The 15,133-nt window shown below is 38.0% G+C and overlaps 1 protein-coding gene across 6 annotated transcripts in view; it reads left to right on the top strand.

Annotated features, from left to right (window-relative positions):
- The window catches only part of CDK14 (cyclin dependent kinase 14), a 328,023-nt gene that overhangs the window by 204,861 nt on the left and 108,029 nt on the right, over positions 1–15,133 (top strand). The gene's annotated exons all lie outside the window — the stretch shown is intronic.

Below are 15,133 nucleotides of genomic sequence, written 5' to 3'. Positions count from 1 at the left end.
CTTCATAATGTGTATAGGAAGCCACTGCTCACCCAGATTCTAGCCAAAGTGGCTTCTGGTACTGTGGGGTGGCCATCAGGGAAAACAGCTTCTTTCTTCAACCTGACAATCTCTGGTTTGCTTCTGACCACAGGTTTAGAAGGGAAGGATGAACATACCCTTGCTTTTAAAAGTTATTTTGCTAGGAGTCATTTATTTCAAATGCAGAGGGTTTTTTGGGATTCCTTTTTGGCCTATGGGGAGGGAAAAAAACCCATCTTTCATATGTGCTTATAAAAATTACATTCTTCATTTTACTCAGACTTGCTAGTGTTATATCTCTTGTTGGGACACGAGGGAATTTAGCAACTTCTTTTAGGAATGACTCAGAAAAAAGTACCTCTCTAAACGAAGACCTTATTTGATTGTGATATAAAAATACTTCATTTTCTGTAAAATACTTTGCTATTCTGCCTGCTTGGCTAGTACCCTGAAAATTCTGTGCTGTGGAAAAATAGCTGTGCTGCAGCATACACAAGGAGCAGCAATTCTGAGCAGTTCCTGTGATGTGTCTAATTGCTTCGATTGCTTGCCAGCTCGTGTATTTTAAGCTAGCAACTCCTGGGCCAGTTTTAGGGTTTTGTTTTCTTAAATTCTTCTCATTTATTGGGATGAAATTTCCTCCTTATTTATAGAACATGACATTTTTAAAACAATAAATTCCTCTTTGGGGCTTCAGTTCATTTACTGTGGTAAAATTTTAGTTAGTGTTTTTGCTACAGAAATTAAGTAGAGTTCTAACAGCAGAAATCAGCACTTCCTTTACTGGGGCCTTTTTGCACTATATCATAAGAGGTCATATGATACAGTGCAAAAAGTGGAAGGTATACCATATATAGCTATTTTTGTATGCCTTTTGTAAACCTTTTGTATATTCCCATTTTCTTTTCTCTTACCTATCCTTGCAATCATTTGTGTGTTAAAATGCCAGAAGAAATACACCCTAGGAAGAGATTTGAGGCCTGCTGGTTTTTTAATTGTGTTTTAAAACTTCTGCTGCAAATATTGAGAATGGTGTTGAAATAGCAAGGGATAATGTACTGATACTGTTTCTTTAACTTGATCTTTTACAAACCTTCAAATAAAAAGATAAAATTTGGACTGGATAGTTTTATAGTCCATTGTAAATCAGAGTTAATTTTTAAATCCTGATTAATTAGGCTTGCTAATGAAAGTGTCTAGTTACCCTTAGCTAAATAGTTTCAGTGAGTGCCTTCCTAATGTGCTCTAAGCATCATTAAGAATTAAAGTTATCTATTTAAAAGTTATAAAACAGGATTATTCTTGTTTGGTTTTGTATTTGAACAGAAGGATTAAATTCATTCATTCTCCAGTGGATCATGTGGTATGGTAGTTAATAGTGCTGGAGTACAAAATTAATCAGGTTGTTACACCAGATAACTAATACAATTAACTGCCACACAGTGAGCACTTACACAGCTGTGAAAGAAACAGACCAACCAATTAAAGACTTTTCCACAAAGTCTTCTCACAATTTACATTTTCAACATCCAAGAATGATGCTTTTCTTGTAACAAAGGGTAGTCTTCTGAAAATGGTGTAAGGTACGGTCTACCTTCATACTAATCCGTTTGTCCTGTAGTCTTCTTCTGAAATACAAGACTTGCAACACAAGGTATGTGTTGTATTTGTTGCCATTGTTATTAGTCATAGGTACACATCCATAGCATGTATGAGTCCAGGCTGCAGCTTGAGGCTTTTAGGGAATCAGTTACATTCCATTAGGAAAGTCACAAAATGCTAAGAAAGAATAATTAGGAAATGTGAACCGAATTTAATGCGAATAACAGTTTAAAATTCTTAAATGGCTCTTTGATTTCCTATTGCATAATTTCACATTATTACAGAAATTAAATTAAACAACATTGTATGTATGCTGTTTCAGTGGAGGTCAAAGAGAGACTGTCTAAATGCTTTTTTATATCTCTGCCATTGGCATTCTTCACATATCTTCATAGCAAGAGTAGATGCAATCCAGGACACCACATACGTTTCTTCCTCGTTACAATTGATATTCATTTATGTTTAATATTGACTTAAGTAGTTGTATACAGTAAATTAAGAACAGAGACTGATCTTTCAGTTTTGTTTAAGAACTTTTCTCTTTGTACTTGTGTTTCCTATTTCTATTGTTCCAAACGTGTGGGTTTTTAAAAGGTAATATACACTGATTCTATATTTCTGTTACAGCTGCTGCTTATAATAATCACTCTCAGGTTCCATTACTGTGATAGGCCTCAACAACATGGCAAAGGTTTATAAACCTGAATCTGTGCTCAGAATTGGACCAGCACTTAGAGATGTCGATAAACAAGCAAGCTCCATGTTGTTATGGTCACACTTTGGATCTGACAACAGAAATTCTTTTTTCTGCCTATACTTAAAACTGCGAATAATCTCTTTAAATAAACCTGTATTTACCAAAGAAAATGGAAATCATATGTATAAGTAGGTTGGTTTTTCAAAGCTTAACAGTGAATAAAATGTCTTAATGCAGAGGTGATTTGGTTTAAACAGTTTACCATTACCTCTTTACTCCTACTTTTTTTCTTACTTATTGGAACTGAGGTAGCTTTCCAGATAGAACTGCATCATAGAAAATAAGAGAGAAAAGTATTTAATTACAGTCTGTAAGAGCTAACAAGCCTTTTGTCTTGAAGTATCAAACTAGTGTTGTGCCATCTTCATTTCCAGCACGACTGAGAAGTTCCAGCACTGTTTTGCCATCCTCTGAGACAAGCAGCTTGAGGTTTTGTTGCAAGGTGCTAGGTCTTACAGACCAATAATCTGATACAGTAGTCTCAGCATTTCTATTTAGTCTTGTAAATACGTGGATGAGACAGGATGAAGCTTCGATGGAGTATACATTAAACAGTAAAACCATAGGAATAGGAAAAATATGTGAGGCAATCTGTTGAATCAAAATTAAACTACATAAAACTGAGAAATATCATTTGGCTTCTGATAGCCCTGTACTGAGGAGAATTGACAGCTCCTTGGATCTGGTGATGCTCAGCATGAATTAGTTGAATGTTAAAGCTGATTACACTGAGAAGCCTGCAGTATGCCTGTGCATGCCTTATGCTGAGCCACGCTGGAGGTACCAACTTTGTTATAGCTGTGATTTTGATATAAAGATGTGCTTTTATACTCACTGTCTTAACAGATTCAGACCAGATCAGAGTTGAATTTCCTATACTAGCTTCATTTTTCTTCTGGAGAGAATTTTTTAAGTGGGGAGGAATTTCTGTCTTATCCACTTTATGTGAAGTTTCCGAGAGCCGTTACAGATCAAAGTGAATTTTCCTCCTGGGCTCTGAAGCCTTCCCAATAAGGGAATAATCTGTGCGTTGGCTGAACTTTAGTCTTGGTGCCAACTACACTGAAAATTACGTTTTGCTGCAAGAATAAAGTACAAACAGTTCTCCTGATACTGTGCAGATCTCTGCACAGGCAGGACAACAGCATTTAAATGCTGTTTTATCTGTAAATAGGCATTCACTCTGCAAACACAGTTGTGGGATGTGTGCGCGCCGCAGGAGCATCACGCTGCAGGTAGCATAGCACAGCAGGAGTGGGAGCTTGCAGCCAGAAGCTTCTGTCTTTCCTGACATGCATAGCGCAAAAAGCTGAGGACTCCTCTCTGGTATTGCTCTACTGGGTGCCATAATGCACAGTATTAAAAAGTAATTAAAAGAGAAAAGCATCCATTCGTTGGGCCCAGCACCCTCGTATACCAAAGGGCGATGCCACAAATGCTAGTTTCCTGAATGGAGCTACACAGCAAAAGACTCTCAAGAGTTTGCAGTTTCTGATAGCTATGAAAAATGGCATTTTCCTTTTAAATGCAAATGGAAGTGTTACTTCTGGTACTGAAGATTTAAAAAGCTAGCAATACTTTTTCTTTTATAAATATATATACATATGCACATACATATATATATGACTACACGCCTGAAGTCTATTGTATCATATAATACAGTCTAGCAGTGTTTCCTCCACGACTCTATAATGTTAACAGGCATTTGTGAAGCTGTAGAGCTTTCTCCCTGTGCTTCTTTATCTGAAGGTTTGCTTCATGTCACTGATGTCCTCTAAAGCCTGAAATAATACATTTTAATGGGCCTCACTTTTGTTTAAGCTTACAATGGACCCAAAGGAACCATGCTTTCTGATAAATTGTGTTAAGAAGAACATCTTTTGGGAAGCTAGCAGTGCTAAACCCAGGGGATGAGTACTTTTAACTATTGGGTTTTGAAGTTCATCTGTGTAATGATGTATTTAGTCAAATTTATTAGTCTTTTATTCCTGTTTCATTATTCAATACATGTTTTTCTGTCACTTGGTACATACTGTGGCTCTAAAACATTGTTCATCTTTGATGGAATAGATGTATTTGTGAGGCTGGATCTGAGCTGTAATTTTGCAGGCATGGTATCTATGGTACCTTATATGTTGCAGGTGATGAATCTGGTTGGAGAAAAAGTCTTCATCTTGGTAAAATAGATAGTGCTTGCTTAGAGGGGGAAGTTTTCAATAAACAGGTTGTGTTTCCCTCCCATCTCTCTCCATTTTCCTTCCACCAATGACTTGATGAGGAAAATGGGGGTTTGGGTTCTGTTTTTTTTTTTTTGAAACTCCAATCCTGACTGCCGAGTTCTGTCTTCTATAATGCAGCATGGATGTAGAATGAGAGAAGTACAGGTATTATATCCTGCTAATGAATTTACCTCTGCTTTGCTTAATTATAATAATAGGCAAAGTATTTCACTTCTCTTCAGCACCACTGAAATTAATTAAATAAATAGCAGGCTTCTCTACCTGTAGGTCTTCTCTTTGAAGTTGTTTGCACTTATTCAGTATTTTGCTGCAGTTGCCTGCAGGTTTGCACTGATACCACTTTTACAAGGTTCCTCTCTGGGCTTTGTGTCTTATGCCAAACTTCAAATGAAAGTAATTCCGAAGTAGGTGAGTATGAGGTGAATTAACCTTTAAAACGATCTTTAAAAACCAAAGTAAATCTTCTATGTATTCATGCTTTGTAAAGGATTTTGGATTTTTAAAGAGCTCTTTTTAAGGAGTTTAAGCTCAGTTTTAGGTCTCTGACTGCACTGTACTGTCCTCTGTATCACTGCATGTGTAGTCTTTTACCCTTATGACAGGGAACAAGGTATTTGATGTTAAATTGCATTTGCCTCTCATAAAGAACTCCTGTCCTCACCATGTCTGCTTAGACATAGTCTGTGTTGTTCTTTGCCTTATATCGTTAAACCCAATGGTACTGGGCGAACAAACTAGGCCTAGGATTTAAAAATAGCAATGTTGTAGAAGTGTAGGAAATTTTCTTGAGGAATATTGCCTATATTTGGCAGGAAAGGAGGCTTAAAAAACTATCAAAGTTGTATCTTACACTCTGTTAACATTTTTTTAAGAAGAGGGGACATGTAACCTCCCATTCATCCAAGTTTAAAGTCATAAAAATACTCAGCAGTATATGATGGACACTTGCCAGGGTAACTGCCAGCTCATAGCAGGAGGGAAGAGGATGAGGAGAAATAATAAATGGATGTGTAACCCCATCCTTGACTTCCAAGGACTGGCTGGATGTCAGGCCAGCCAGTCAAACAAGCTGGTGCACACAGGTGTTGTCTTCTGCTTGCGAGGTGTTCCTCTTCAGCCGGCTAATTCTAAGCAAAACCCTGAGCACGGCTGGGATTGCAAGAGCTTGGCTTGCTATCAGCTTGGTAGTGCAAAATGTGAAAAGTAATTGGCTATCAGGAAAAGAAAACAAATTAAGACATGGTTCAGTGGAAAACAATGGCTTTGTGGTTTTCTTTGGAATCTGAATGTTTCGTTAGTATCTGCCATATCCCAGTTGCTGAATGAGAAATGGGCTATAATTATAAAGGAGCATTGTTGCTTTTCCAGGCTCACCTCTGGCCTTTGAGAGGGTGGTTACAGGCAATATGTTGAAAAAAATGTGCTGAGGCTCAGCTGGTGTAAGTCAGTACAGCTCTGTTTACTTATGCTGGTGTATATATTTGCTGGCACCTTCCTTCTTGGCTCCATACACCATCGAAATAGATTTTTTTCCTCCCCATGTAAAAGCTCCATACAGGATGTGTCCACATGTGTTACGGAGCTGTAATTACAAACATTTTTGCATGCAGGTGACACTGAACAGAAATGCAGTTGCAAGCAATTTGTGCACATTACAAATGGAGCTGAAGCCATGCTGAACAAAAGCACTGGTCTGTGATCCAACAGCTTATGCTGTAAGATAATATTGTGCTGTATAAAAGCACAGGCATATTAGTAACCTGCTCTGATATGCTGGCTATATTTACTAGGGAAGATAATAAATGATTAGACATCAAAGTCATACTGCAATCTCTTTCCATTTTGTAAATAAAGGAACTATGTTTAATATGTTTGAATCTTCTCTTTTCCCTTTCCTCTTTCACTTGTGCCTCAATTGCATTTCACATGCCAAAAGTGGATTTTGTGAAGATGCCAAAATTGTTGTTTATAATCTAAGCTGAAGTTCAAACATCCTTAAAGTTCAGAATGTCTAAAAATCAATGAGTCAGTTTTAGATGATGATTTTAGAGACAGGTTATAAGAATCTAAGATTTGTATGCCTTTCTGTCTGCACATGTTTCTTAAACTGCCTTGATAATAACATCTGATTTCTTCTGCCCTCCTAAGAACTGGTAAAACTAAATAGCTTTTTCTATCTTGGTATTTGGGGGGAAGTAACCCCTTCGGCCCTTGCACATGCCAGAGGTACCATTTGCAATATGCCTACTTGAAATAAAGATAGACTTTAATACCTGTTTTACTGTTTCCTGAATAAGAGCCCTGTACTAGGTTGTAATTTAGCAAGATGCTGAGCACTTGCCATATGATTGTCTTCAAATATCACTGTGATTTACACAAGCCGCTGATCTTCATATCTTTCTATAAGCTAAAGATAAATTTTCAGATAAGCGTCAGAAGGTTTCTGGTTTTCAAGAGCTAACATTAATCCAACTCGATTAGGACTGCTGCGTTTCTAGTTCATTAAGTGGCTGTGGTTAAATAATTCAGCCATTTTATTTGATATATGTTGAAAATTGTGTGTAATTTCAGCAGAGCTTTTAATATGCATCAAAAATGCCGTTGCACAGTTTCTGTGTCCACTCTTTGTGTGTTCCCATTACTAGTGCGTCTTGCACAGAGAAAAGAAAATCAGAGGAGACATCTCTCCAGATTTATTTTCTTTTAATTCTAATTGTTTTTTTTATTATTGTCTTTTTACTATAAGAGAAAAGTAACCAACAGGGAAAAAAATCTGCATTAGTTTGGAACTGCCTTGAAAAGTACTGGACAAAGTCAGTATTAATAAGGAGGAAAGGGAAAGAAAAAAGACTACAGAAATGGAATATATTCTACTTCATAAGAAGATGTGTAAAAAAGGGGTCTTATATACAGGAACTGAGAGTAGGAAAATTACCTGATTGGATCTTAATGCAGTAGGTATTCTCATCTGTTTGAGTGTAAAATAAATAGAGCAGGTTCTGAAGTATAGAAAATTATGTTTTATTCTTGTTGCTTCAGTTCTTCCTTTCCCAGACTTCTGAGTGCTCCATTTAAAGTAACTTGGAGTCCACAGCAAAACTGGATTCTCTGGCTGTCAGTAACAGCAAGAAAAATCTGTGTTCACTGTTGGTCTTTAGAGTGTGTATGTACATCACTGTGTAGCAGTATTTCTGGCAATTGTGGCCTGTTTCTAAGTATATCAGAGGGAGCTAATAATATATTTTGTGAGAACATAATGAGAATTCATCACAGTGCTTTTTTGGGGCACAACATGATCCAAATGGCCATGGTGTAAATTCACAAACCTGTTATTGATGGAGCAGAACAGCATAAGGTAAATTCTTAACAGAGAGTATGGTGCAGTAGGTATGTTCTCACATAAATATGATTGTCCTCATGATGATTACATCCAGAAGATAAATCAAAGGAAATTTTTAGGCACCTACTTACTGCAGTAAGAGTTTACAGTTGGATTTCTATATCTTTTGATGGCTGAGAAATCAGTTTACCTTGTAAACTGCCAATTTGATTAAACTTTGCAGTGTTATGAGGGACTTGTGTTTATAAAATAACTCTTGCTCAACTCTTTTTAAAGTTACTTAAAAATATTCTGCAGTTACTTCTCTTCTTCAAAAGGGAATTATTTACATTCTAACTGATTTTCATCTTAGAACATATTACATTTGTGGGTTCTTTTCCCCACGTATCCTGAATGTAATTGTTTTACAATAGCTGGTAATGGCGCTTTTCTCATAGAGAGAGAAAAGTTGCAAAAGATTTTGTATTGCTGAACTAGCCCTTCAGTAACATCAGAGGGAATGCAGACAAGAATTTTGCCAATCATCTGTTACGTATCCTTTATGTCTCATCTTGGTGTGCATGATACAGCGCTTTGCCCTGATTATTTAAAAAGAGGCCTTAATAATTTGTATGTTGGAGATCCTGGACATTTTGTTATAGTCTGCTTTGGTCTGATGACTGAGGTATTTGCTTAATACCATTTCTGTGCTGCTGGACTGTCTCTTTATGGTGTGCTAGTATTCCTCCTTTCTCTTGGATAGGGAGAAGTAGAGACAAGGTCCTGCTGATCTCACTGCATCATATAATTTTATCAAGTCCATAGCAGTTCAAAGCAATGTGATAACTGTAGCCAGGACAAATCCTATTTTGTTTGTTTTATGGAGCTTTTTGGGAAATCCCCACAGTACCCTATTCCATAAAAAAAATAATTTATCAGACCAATGAATGTAGCTGAAAACTAAGGGTAGTGAAACATCTGCTTCTTACCGAAGCCATCTCTTCTTTGGGCTTCATTTACTTTCAGTAAAACACATTTACAGTGAAGCTTCCTACCACTTTTGTTTTGTATTACCTTATTCTTGCTAATGCTTCCATGGTTTTGTTGCTTTTGCAGCCTTCTAACTAGACTAATGATAACATCATGCTGCTCATCTGCATTCCCCACATAGTCCAAGAGTTCAGCTGTGCCTACACTGTTGAGAGGTTGATTTTTCTCTCTGATAAGTTGCATAGTTAGCTGCCCTTGTTTCATTGGTGCAACATCTCCCTTCCTACTGTCAGTGACATCTTTAAAATGCCGAAATGTTAGGATTTGCCTTGTAATAGCAGTGTTGCTCATGTTAAAGAATTAACATAGTTACTTTACTGTCCTTGTACCTGATTGTCCATCATTTTTCAGCCTTTGTGACATCAATATTTTATGTGTCTGTGCAAATTTTCTTTTCTGTGTTTGCATATCCTATTTATTTATCCACTTCCACCTCTAGTTTGGTGGGCTTATATTGTTTGCAGGTTTCAAGCAGTACAGATCTTTTGAGGATTTGCCTTCATTCACTCATACTTCATCGCTGATTGTCTCAGTGCAAACCCCATCAATTCATTTCGGAGCAGTAGGAAGTATGTTCTCCAAATCCTGTCCAAACCTCGCAGCTCCCTTACCAGTGAGTAGAGAAGAATGTTTCCAGCAGGTCCAGGGAAGTAGTTCCCCTTTGCCCCAAAGAGAGGCTGCAGAGAGCAAGGACTGCCACAGCAGCTGCCCTGCACATGGCTTAGAGCAAGTTTATATGGAGACAGGAGGCGGCTACACCCTAATCCCTTCTGCCTGGTGTTTTTGGGAGCTCAGAAGTCATGAGCAAAGTTACTGAGTGCAATAATGTCAAAGCAGACAAATGGGTTCGCTGAAGCTGGGAGTGCAGCTGCCTCTTGCAGTTGAGTGACACCTGCTTTCACCTTCATTTAAATAAGCAAAATGAAAAGCCTTAGGCTACCTGCCAGTTGATTGTTAAAGCCACAGCTGTTAAATGAGCAGTGAATGGTTAAATCTCACAGTTTCCAATATTTCAGAAAATGTGAGCATCTCATCATTCTGCACTCTCTCAAAGCCCGCTTCTGATTGCTGCATTTGGGCATGTGCCACATGGTGTCAAGAAAATGAACCCATCCCTCCTCCTGGACTTGCAAGAAAATGGGTAAAGAAGGAGTCAGGAAAACAGGTAGATGCTCTAGTAAAAAATTCACTTGAAATTTTCAAAATGCTCTGGAATGAGGATAGCTCAATACAACAGTGGAGGATATGGGTTCTCTTCAGACACAGCCTCCCCATTGATGTTACCATCTTCTGGATGAGTATCTCCCTGGGCTTCTACCCCAGCCCCACTTAAAAGATCTCAGCTGCTTTGATAGACAGTGTCTTTCCATCAGGAGTAGACTGGCATTTCCCCTATTTTTAGGAAAAAAACCCCAGTATTTCTATACATTTAGACTTCCATTTTTCATTCTGTTTGCTTCTTCTGTTGCTATGATTCAGAAGGATAGTCAGGAGAATAAACCTCTTGCTTTTTTAGCAGCAAAATGCTGCTGTTTTTAAATGAATACACAAAGCATCATGTTGTGGTTTGCTGTAGGAGGCACACTTGAAACTGAATCACTTGAAATGGATTTTTGGTGATAAAGTTAGACATTTTTAAAAGTGATGTGATTTGGGAATTCTGATAAGGTTCAGTGCAGGAATCAGCAGGATATTTAGACATCCAGGCAGAGTGCTCTTACATCCACCACGTATACCCAGCACAATTGGAGCTCATTATTAATCCCCTCACTGTTTCAGAAATATTTTAACACCTGTACCTGCACATTCTTCAAATGTCAGCATGACTGGCTGCCTTCATGTACTGCAGATTGAACAAATGGTTGATTAAAAAAAACCCTGACAAAATACCCACTGCTACACTGGGCTCCATGTGGCTGCACAAATCTATTCAACATTGACATTATGACAAGATCAAGACTTCAGCTGGCAAAATAAGGAGTTGGCAAACTTCTGGATGATCTGATGGGATTCTAGTATCATGCTGTTCTGTGATGCTGAGCACCAGGCTTTATATATAGGTATAGGTATATAGGTATCTGTTACCTCGCCAGGATTTCTAGGTGAGAGAAAGAATTTTCATGTTACTACTCTCTTTCTTTCCCCCAGACAGTGAGCTCAGCAGCTCCGTTAGCTTAGCTATAATATTCTGTCTGCCTTCGTACAACAGCTTTCCTCTCCACTGCAAATGTACTTCTGTTACCTAAGATGCACATGTTTCTGTTGTGCCATGTGTACGCTGTGCCTTGCACATAAGGAATGGTGAGTCCTGGTCTGGTGTCATAGCAAGGCACACTTACTCCTCCAATGTGTTGTGCCTGGGCACCAGGCCAAAGATTAAGGGTTTCCAGTATCTGAGAAGTGCAGTGTGCTTTGCTTCTTCAGAGTGGGGTTTTGCTCTGGGAAAACATGGATTGCTTTCTGTGAAAATCATATGATCAGGTCCTGGTGCAGTGATGATCCTTACCAGAACTGGATGTGATCTCAAATATGCCGACTTGTTGAAATAGTTGTAGCATAGTGAAGAAACATCACGTTATTATAAATACAATTTTTATTCTGTATTTATAATGATCCATAGGAAGATACATAGATTTTATCTGTTAATTAACTAACCTCTCCAGCTGAATGGCTCTTAAATATCCTGATGCAATGGTGTAGCTTTGCCCGTGTCAATGAGATTGGACACTGCAACACTAAGTAAGAATTTGTGTGTGTTAACTGAGCTAGTTTTATGGTCTTCAAAAGACCGTAAAACGAGCATTATGATCCAAAAGCAGCATTACTTTTCTGATAAGCCAGCATTTCCAAAAAAATCACCTGTGTAGTGCATACCTGGAATTCAAATGAGCCAGTTGCTGAGCCAGCACAGCAGGGCTTGTGGAAGTACATTTCATAAAAGCCTCCCACAGGCTTTTGGCTTCCCTCCCTTCCCCTTCCCTATTTCAGTTTAAAGAAAAAAGGTCAGTAAAAAAACTTGAAATAAATCTTTAAAGAGCATATTTAGGAGGGGACTGTCTGTTTGGGTGGGTTATTCCAAAGGCTTCACAACACAAACAGGGTAGGAAATCTGAAATGCAGAGTATATACCTTTTTGTACAGAGTAAATCAGAACAGATTTTAAAGGGTATGTAAACAAGCATGACTCGTGAGCCAGGAGGTCCTTCTGACAGAAAACTGCTGCCTTTCTTCTCCTTTGCAGTGAAGAAAACAATTCTGTTTGTTCCCAGATGATAAGGAAGAGACCTTCCAGTACAGAAAGCAGCAGCAGCAGCTGGTCTTTCACATGTATTAACACTAAGATTTTCCTTGGTGGAATCATTCCCTCTTTGTAACCTTATTTGAGAGCTCACAAGCTCTAGCTATGCCAGAGAAGTAAACTTGCCTCCTTGGAGGAAGAGGAAAAAAATCTGTTGAGGTCAGATGTGGTCTTCTGCATGAGTTTTCTTCCCAGTCTTTTCCTGATCTACAGCTTCAAGGGCAACAAAAGCTTTCAAATTCTCTTCTCTTCTTGCTAAGGATCAGTTTTCATTCTGTTGAGGTGTTTTATAGTTTCTGCAGCTCCAAAGCACATATCAGAGACACTGGATCTAGTTTAGCAATATGAATGATGAGATCATTTGATAATGGAAGGAGACTCCTAGCACTGTGGCTTAGTACTTAGTGGCTGGGAAAGCTGAAGGGTTCTCCGTTCTGCTGCTTCAGCAAGGAGCATCCCTCACAGAGGAGCACTCTTTACTTTGGAGATAAACAGTCTCCTTTTACCATGTACTGTGCTTTTTAATTAGCTTGTAATTTAGCTAAATTGCTGCATGCTTGCACTGGTTTGAGGGAAAGTGCAGTATCTGTCAGGAATTTGCCTTTTTTTTCCTTTTGTTGCTAATTGTGGATTCTATCTCTACAGCAATAGGCCCCTCTGTTTTCAAAATAAGTTTGCCAAATCCTGCTTTCTTGGTGCTTTTAGCATTTGCCTCATTCACAGAAATGTTTTTGTAAGAACCACCAAATAAAAAGCAGACAAAACCCAGTTTCTTCCACCACGTGAAATTATATGAAAGTTGTAAGTTACTAAAACAGAGCGTTCTGATGAGATGTGCTGGTTACCTGTAGGAAGAGGATGCTACAGCCCAGTACAAGTTGTCTCACACTTGCTGTTTTTCTCATTGTGAAATTCAGGTTAAATTACTCTGGGTTTGCTTTCTCTCCAGTTTAGATTGGGTTGTGGACATAATTAGTTTCTAAGATATCTCACTGACAGAGATGTTCCTGTCACTCAAAGTGTAGTACATATTCAGTAGGTCCTTTTTGAAATAAACAAAACTTTCGCCTGACTGAGCAGTTAAGGACAGTGGTGTATCAAACATCAGTAGTGCTTTGTTGTAAGGCTGGGATTTAATTTAATCCTGTCCTGATGATCTGCAGTGCTGGGTCTGTGGTGATGCCTGCTCTGTTCCTCCTTCTCTTCCTCCTCCCAGCTGTCGCAACCAGCTTGTGCAGAGAGAGTAGGTAGAGCCTGGCTCTGTGAAGGCGGACAAGCATGTTTGTGAAGTCTCCAGTCCCCGTCATCTTCCTCTTGTTAGCACAGTTGCAGTGGTGTTTCTGCCAGGGTCCCTTAAAAAGGTAGCTGCCATTACCATAGGTATGAAGAGCATGAGGAGTTTGTTTACTTGTGCCACAACCAGTGTGGAAACACTGTTGGGATAAATTTAACTTTTTGATGTTGGCAGCCACTCAAATATCATTTATTGCACACAAAACGGAAAAATCACATACTCAAAAGGTTTCCTGGCAAGACTTCTTTATATTTTGCATCTATGGAGAAAGGACGTTAAGAACAGTTGGGTCTTTAACTGTTTCAAGTACCTCATTTTTCATCCTTGACAGAGCTAAAGCGCAAATAGTAGCTGAACTCAATTTTGATGTTTGTTGTTTTTTTTTTTTTTAATTAATGTGTGTTGTTGCCATTTTGTGGGAATGTTGATAGTAATTTCATGTTTTGGTTTCTTCATCCATACTGGCACATAACCTAAACATTTTTGAAGCCAGCTTCATCATAAATCACTCTTTCTGCTCAAAGTGAGTGGTTTTACTACCCACATATAATGGAATAACAATATTCCCTTTGATGCCCGAAAGAGTCAGCTTTTTGTTGTAGGTGAGCCTCATTTTGTTCTTCCTGCTTCTTTGTTCAGCTTAGAGAATAAGCATCAATAACTTACATTTTTCCAAGAAACAGCATCACTTTATATGCAGCAGGAATAAGCTTATGGGGTTGGTGAGGAGCTGCCTTTGCTTTCTTTCTTTTTTGTTACTCTTGTGTTCTGTATTCATTGTCTGTGTAACAGGTACTTCTTAGAGCTCTTGAAAGAATTTAATAGCTTATTTTATTTTTTTGTTAAGACAGTGATTAGATCATTCACAAAATAACTTGCAAAAGAAATACTCCAGCCAGCTTGTTTCCTAATAAGCCTTGTTTTCTCTTAAATCCGTAATTCTGATTTAATGTCCTGAATGAATGCAGATCCCATTCAGCATATTCTGCTACACATTACCATTGTGCATACAAAATTGTGGTTCTTGAATTTCTTTTTCTTTTTACAGTGCAAGTTTTTTTAATGACTTTGATAGCATTTACAGGGACATAAGGAAGCAAAAAATACAACCTGTTTTATACATAAAATTAAGAATAAGAATTTGAAAGTCTGATTTTATCTGTCAAGAATTATGGGCTCTTCTTTAACACTTCTGAAGAGGAATCATGCAAGTTACATTTTCTGTAGTCTTAGTATGTTGCATCTCTGTTCCACTGGTATTTTCTTTCTTACCTGTGTGGGAATAATGAAGGGATGTTTTGATCACAGTTGACTGAAAAAAATATGGAGTTTCCTATGTAAGAAAAATATTTTTTTTCTGGAGTGGTCTTTTCAGACTTTGAACAAGGTCATTAGTGTTTTCCGTATGGGAGGAGACTGCCTTGATCACACACTTTCAGTTCAATTGTTTTAACTTTGACTTGATGTGGATTCCTGGTTTAGGAACTATATGTAATTTTGCCATTCATTTAATGAAGTAAGGCTTCAATATTTTAATCTCACAATGAATAGA

The sequence above is a fragment of the Lathamus discolor genome, chromosome 2 (genome assembly GCF_037157495.1).
Source record: "Lathamus discolor isolate bLatDis1 chromosome 2, bLatDis1.hap1, whole genome shotgun sequence".
In the NCBI taxonomy this organism is placed as follows: domain Eukaryota; kingdom Metazoa; phylum Chordata; class Aves; order Psittaciformes; family Psittacidae; genus Lathamus; species Lathamus discolor.
The sequence above is the reverse complement of the archived record's forward strand: the minus strand, read 5'-3'. Positions and strand labels throughout refer to the sequence as shown.